The sequence below is a fragment of the Panthera leo genome, chromosome A3 (assembly GCF_018350215.1).
Source record: "Panthera leo isolate Ple1 chromosome A3, P.leo_Ple1_pat1.1, whole genome shotgun sequence".
Classification (NCBI taxonomy): Eukaryota; Metazoa; Chordata; class Mammalia; order Carnivora; family Felidae; genus Panthera; species Panthera leo.
In genome coordinates this window covers 4,419,142-4,425,832 of record NC_056681.1, presented here as the reverse complement: position 1 = coordinate 4,425,832, position 6,691 = coordinate 4,419,142, and the positions used below count along the sequence as shown (strand labels likewise).

Below are 6,691 nucleotides of genomic sequence, written 5' to 3'. Positions count from 1 at the left end.
CCCAAGCAGGCTCCACGCTGCCAGCACGGAGCCCGATGTGGGGACCAAATCCACGAAACTGCGAGATCATGACCTGTACCAGAACCAAGAGTTGGATGCCTAGCCAACTGAGCCACCCAGGTCAGGTGGCCCAGATTTTCTTTTTAAGTAACCTCTACACCCAACACAGAGCTCGAACCCACAACCCTGAGACCAAGAGTCACGTGCTCCACCAACTGAGCCAGCCAGGCACCCCGAGCGGAATTTTCGAAGTACCTTGAGACAGACAAAAATGAAGATACAACACACCAAAACCTAAGGGATGCAGCGAACAGAGTACTAAAGGGGACGTTTATAGTGATCAACACCTACATTAAACAAGAGGAAAGATCTCAAAATGAACAACCTAACTTTACACCTCAAGGAACTAGAGAAAACAAACTAAGCATAAAGCTAGCAAAAGAAAGGAAATAATAAGATATGGGCAGACATATATCAAATATAAAAACAACAGGAAAGAAATCCCAGAAGCTGGTTCTTTGAGAAGATAAACAAAAGCAACAAACCCTTAGCCAGACTAAGAAAAAAAGGGAGAAGACTCGGGAGCATGTGGCTGGCTCAGTCTGTGGAGAAAGTGACTTTTGATCTCGAGGTCCTGGGTTTGAGTCCCAACTTGGGTGCAGAAATTGCTTAAAAATAATTTTTTTTTTTTTTAAAAAAGAGAAAAGACTCAAATTTAAAAAATCAGAAATGGGGGCACCTGGGTGGCTCAGTCGGTTAAGCGTCCGACTTCGGCTCAGGTCATGATCTCGTGATTCGTGAGTTCGAGCCCCGCGTCCGGCTCTGTGCTGAAAGCCCGGAGCCTGGAGCCTGGAGCCTGCTTCGGAGTCTGTGTCTCCCCCTCTCTCTGTCCCTCCCGTGCTCTGTCTCTCTCTCTGGTCTCTCAATAATAAACATTAAAAAATTAAAAAAAAAAAAAAAAAAGAAATAAGAGTTATAAGGGAATATTATGAACAATTCTATGCCAACAAACTGGATAACGCAGAAGTAGATAAATTCTTAGAAACATATAACCTACCAAAACTGAGTAAGAAGAAACAGAAAGCCTGAACAAACCAATAACAATGCAGGAGACCGTATCAGTAATCAAAACTCTCCCAACAAAGAAAAGCCCAGGACCAGATGGCTTCATGGGTGAATTCTACCAAACATTCCAAAATAACAGAGAAAGAGGGAAGACATCCAAACTCATTTTATGAACCCAGTATCATCCTGACACCAAAGCCAGATAAAGATACCACAAGAAAAGAAAACTACAGGCCAGTATCTCTGATGAACACAGATGCAGAAATCCTCAGTGAAATACTAACAAACCAAACTTAACAGCACATTGAAAGGACCATACACCATGACCCAGTGGGATTTAGCCCTTTAAGATGCAAAGATAATTCAATATATGCCAATCAATCAATGTGATACAATACATTAACAAAATGAAGGATAAAAAATTACATGAGCATCTCAACTGATGCAGAAAAACATTTGACAAAGTTCAATATCCACTCACGAGAAAAACTCTCAACAAAATAGGTACAGAAGGAACTCACCTCAACCCGGTAAAGGTCAATATGAAAAAAGTCCACAGCTAATACCATAATCAATGGGGGGAAACTCAAAGCTTTGTCCTCCAAGATCCAGTACAAGGCAAGAATGCTAACTCTTGCCACTTCTGTTCAGCATAGTACTGGAAATTGTAGCCAGAACAATTAGACAAGAAAAAGAAGTAAAAGTCATTCAAACTGGAAAGGAAGAAGCAGACGTATCTCTGTTTGCAGGTGACTGGATTCACATATGTGGAAAACTCTAAAGACTCAAAAACAAAAACTGTTAGAATAAATGAACTCAGCAAACCTGCAAAATTAAAAATCAACACATAAAAATTAGCCACGTTTCTCTACACGAACAACAAACTATCCAAAGAGGAAGTTAATTTTTTTGTTAAGTTTTTTAACGTTTATTTATTTTTGACAGAAAGAGAGAGAGAGACAGAGCATGAGAAAGGGAGGGGCAGAGAGGGAGACACAGAATCGGAAGCCGGCTCCAGGCTCCGAGCCGTCAGCACAGAGCCCGACGCGGGGCCCGAACCCACAAACCGCGAGATCGTGACCTGAGCCGAAGTCGGTCGCTCAACCGACTGAGCCCCCCAGGCGCCCCAGCGACAGAAATGTTTTAACTCTCCTCCCACACCAGAGCCCTTTTCAGTTTGGCCTCAGAAGCCAGAAACCAGCTGTTCCTGGAGGAAAGAAGGTTAACGACACAGGGGGTGCTATGCTACAAGAATAGACTCAAGATGCAGTGGCCACTGAACTTGGTATCTTGGGAACGGAGACTGCTACTGTCAGAGGCAGACAATCAGAGACCTACAACTACTTGCTTGCTAAGAAACTTAAGAGGAAATGTCAAGAACATACACAAAAGAATGAGACAAACATGTAGATGAATATATGCACGGTGGCAAAAAAAAGGAGGGGGTCAAAGGAAGAGGAAAATGGGCAAGGTCATCTCGCACAGAAACAACCCGTTAAAGAGAGTCTGGGGGACAGACTAGAAATGAACTATCAAGGCCGGTAGGAGATCGCAGAGGACAATCTGCAAGAGAAAGTGGCTGATGAAATTTCATTCAGGTTGCAGAAACCAAAGAGAGATCTGATAAGCAGTGAGGCTGACTGGGGAACAAAGGGTCAGCTGAACTTCTGATGGAAACCGCTGAAGTCGCCTCAATGGCGGCCTTTCCACAATGCACGCTGGTTGAAGACCAGGTGGCGTTTTCCTGAATCTCCTGAAACCCATTCCCAGTGTCGATGAGGAACAAATTAAGGACGTGTTCTGCGCTGGAAATCAAAAGGAGTATGAACATAAAAAGGCTGCTCGGAAGAGAGGAACACAAGCGTTGGGGGAAAAAAAGGTGAAACAAACTATTTAAGAATCTAGATGTTCAACAAGTTGACAAGACATGACGAGAAACTTCTGCAAGTGATATGAATGAGGGGCTGGCCTCTCTCTCTCTTTTTAATGTTTATTTTTGAGCGAGAGAGAGAGCGCGCGCGCAAGCAGGGGAGGGGCAGAGAGAGAGGGAGACGCAGAATCCAAAGCAGGGCTCCAGGCTCTGAGCTGCCGGCACAGAGCTCGACGCGGGGCTCGAACTCATAGACTGCGAGATGATGACCTGAGCTGAAGTCAGACGCTTGCTTAACCGACTGAGCCACCCAGGCGCCCCTGGGGCTGGCCTCTCTCGACAAGCCCCTGGGAGGCCGGGGAGAGACAAAGGTGGCCGCAGAGAAGCCATCAAGGTTGATGATTCTCACGATTTGGACTGGGTATCTTTCAGTACATTTTGAAGCATAAGCCTTTCTAAAATAACATTGTAATAAGCCATTTCTACTGAGATTGCTTTGTTTCACTTTGCACTGATAAACATAAAAATCTGCACAGAAAGAACTGTTTTCTTGTTTAAAAAAGAATTGCATTTGTGGGGAAATGAATGTTATTGACAGAAACATTTCTCAAGTCTGACAAAATACTTAAAAGTATATAGCAGAGGATTTAATTTCTCAATCTGTTGTATGTGTTGTTACTAATCGATAATTACTTTTGGCCAGGCCATAGTAACAGGCCGTTTAAAAATGCTTCCTTTTTCTGATTTATCATTGCAGTGAATTATGATTGATTTCAAAACATTCAATTAAAGGATCTTAATAAGGCACATAAATTGTTAAGCTATTACAAATGCATTCAAAATTTAGTTTTTCTGCGTTCTAAGAACTTTTAGGCAATTTTAAGGATAGAGACTAAAATTAAAATAGGTTCCTACTGATGGCTTTTCCCCCTTATTTGTCCAGAAGTAAATTAACATCAGAAGCTTTTCAAAGCAGTATTGTTTCTTAACTTTAACTTTGTTTTCGACTTCTTTTTAATTAGCTTGACCATACACTAAATACTACATGTGATCCGTACCTGTGTAATCACCATGGACATTTAAAAATTTTGCAGTGGTTGCCTGCCTAAGACTACTTTGCCTTATGTTTAAAACGTTGGGTATTAAAAATGTTACATTGGAAAAAAAGAAAAGAAAAGAGAAAGAAAGAAAGAAAGAAAGAGAAGAAAAGAAAAGAAAAGAAAAGAAAAGAAAAGAAAAGAAAAGAAGGAAGGAAATCCCATTCACAACAGCAACAACAACAAAAAAATAAAATACTTATGTATAAACTTAACCAAAGAGGTGAAAGACTGGTACACTGAAATTATAAAATGTTAATGAAGGAAATTAAAGACACCACAGGTGAATGGAAAGACATCCCATGTTCATGGACTGCGAATAAATATTGTTAAAATGTCTGTACTACCCCAAATTATCTACAAATTCAATGTACTCTCTAGCAAAATCCCAAAGGCATTATTTACAGAAATAGAAAAAAAATCCTAAAATTATTGTGGAACAAAACACTTCAAAATAATCAAAGCTATCACGAATAAGAAGAAAAACGCTAAAGGCATCACACTTTAAAATATATTTCAAAACATATTACAAAGCTACAGTAATCAAAACACTATGGTGCTGACATAAAAATGGACATATAGACCAATAGAACAGCATAGAGAGCCCCAAAATAAATCCTCACATCCATGGTCAATTGATTTTTGACAAGAGTACTAATGAAGAACAGGACAGTCTCTTTACTAAAGGGTATAGGGAAAACGGGATATCCACATGCCAAAGAATGAAATTGGACTCTTATCTCACACCATATACACAAATCAACTTAAAATGGATTGAAGACATAAATGTAAGAGCAATTCTAATTAATGGAAGAAAACATAGTGGAACAGCTTATAGACTGGTTTGGACAATGATTTTTTGGATATCGCCAAAAGCACAGCCAGCAAAAGCACAACAGAGACAAACAGGATGACATCAAACTAAAAGCCTTCTGCAGAGCAACAGAAACCATGAACAGAGTGAAAAGGCAACCAACCTATGGAACGGGAGAATGTATGTGCAAACCATACATCTGATAAGGGGTTAATAGGCAAAATATATATGCAAAATCATAGCAAAAAACCCAAATAACCCAATTACAAAATAGACAAAGGACCTGAATAGATATTTCTCAAAAGAAGAAACACAAATGACCGAAAGGTATATAAAAGGTGTTCAATATCACTGATCACCAGAGAAATGCAAGTCAAAACTTCCACAAGACATCACCTTACACCTATCAGAACGGCTGTTGTCCAAAAGGCAAAAAGATAAGTGTTGATGAGGATGTGTGGAATAGGAAATCCTTGTACGCTGCTGATGGCAATGTAAATTGGTACAGCCGTTACGGAAAACCTCAAAAATTAAAACAGAACGAACTCATGATCCAGCAACCCCACTTCTAGGCAGAGAGCCAAAAGGAATGTAATCAGTATCTTGAAGAGAGATTTACTCTCCCGTGTTCACTGGTGTTACAATAACCACGACAAGGAAACAACCTAAGTCTGTCTAGAGATGAACGGATAAAGAAAATGTTGCACAGACACACAACAGAATACTACTCAGTCTTAAAAAAGAAGGAAGTCCTTGGGGCACCTGGGGGGCTCTGTCGGTTGAGCGTCTGACTTCAGCTCAGGTCATGATCTCCCGGTCCGTGAGTTCGAGCCCCACGTCGGGCTCTGTGCCAGCAGCTCAGAGCCTGGAGCCTGCTTCGGATTCCGTGTCTCCCTGTCTCTCTGCCCCTCCCCTGCTCATCCTCAGTCTGTCTCCCTCCCTCCCTCTCTCTCTCTGTCTCTCTCAAAATAAATAAAACATTCTAAAAAAAATGAACTCTTTTATGTGTGACAGGGAATTAAAGGTCTGAAGGAATTCTAACCTTTTAGGTGTACCCACTGAAAGAAAATAACGATGCTCCCAGATAATCTAGCCGGGTGGAGGGCAGGGTGGGAGAGGGAGCAAGGGCATGCCGGTAACGGCCCAACGGCAGGCTCCCTGGCACAGAGGTGGGGGCAGGGGAGTCCTGGTCTGTAGTATTTGCCGATTTCCGCGACGTAAGCACGCCCATCGCTCCCAGTAGTACACCCCCCAGCACGGAGTTGGGAAGGGAGGAGCTCTTGGCAGAAGGGGCGACACAGCTACAGCACGTCACCAAGGCGGGCAGAGGCGAAACGGGACGGGCTGGGACTGGATATGTGCTGAAACCGAGTGATGCGGATGGGGGTTCGTTACACTATTCTCTCTAAATTTGTTTACTGAGCTATCACAGACGTAACACTGTATTCGTTTTTAGGTGCACCACATAATGATTTGATATATGTATATATATCCCAAAACCATCATCAGAGGAAGTTTAGTCAACATCCAACACCACTCATAGTTACAAAACCTTTCTTTTCCTGTGATGACCACTTTTAAGACCTACCCTCTCAGGAGCTTCCAAACACACAATACAGGACAGTAAACTATCTTCACCATGCTGTACATTACAATCCCACGTCATCCTGTATATTCTTGACATTTCAACCAAAAATTTAAAAAGAAAAATCCTTGGGATACCTGGGTGGCTCAGTCGGTTCAGGGTCTGACTCTCGATTTCGGCTCAGGTCACGATCTCAGGGTTCGTGAGTTCGAGCCCCGCCTCAGGTTCTGTGCTGACAGCGTGGAGCCTGCTTGGGATCT

The 6,691-nt window shown here is 42.1% G+C and overlaps 1 pseudogene; it reads left to right on the top strand.

Annotated features, from left to right (window-relative positions):
* The first annotated feature begins 1,103 nt into the window (after positions 1-1,103).
* Positions 1,104-3,377, top strand: LOC122214815 (annotated as a pseudogene).
* Positions 3,378-6,691: the final 3,314 nt, after the last annotated feature.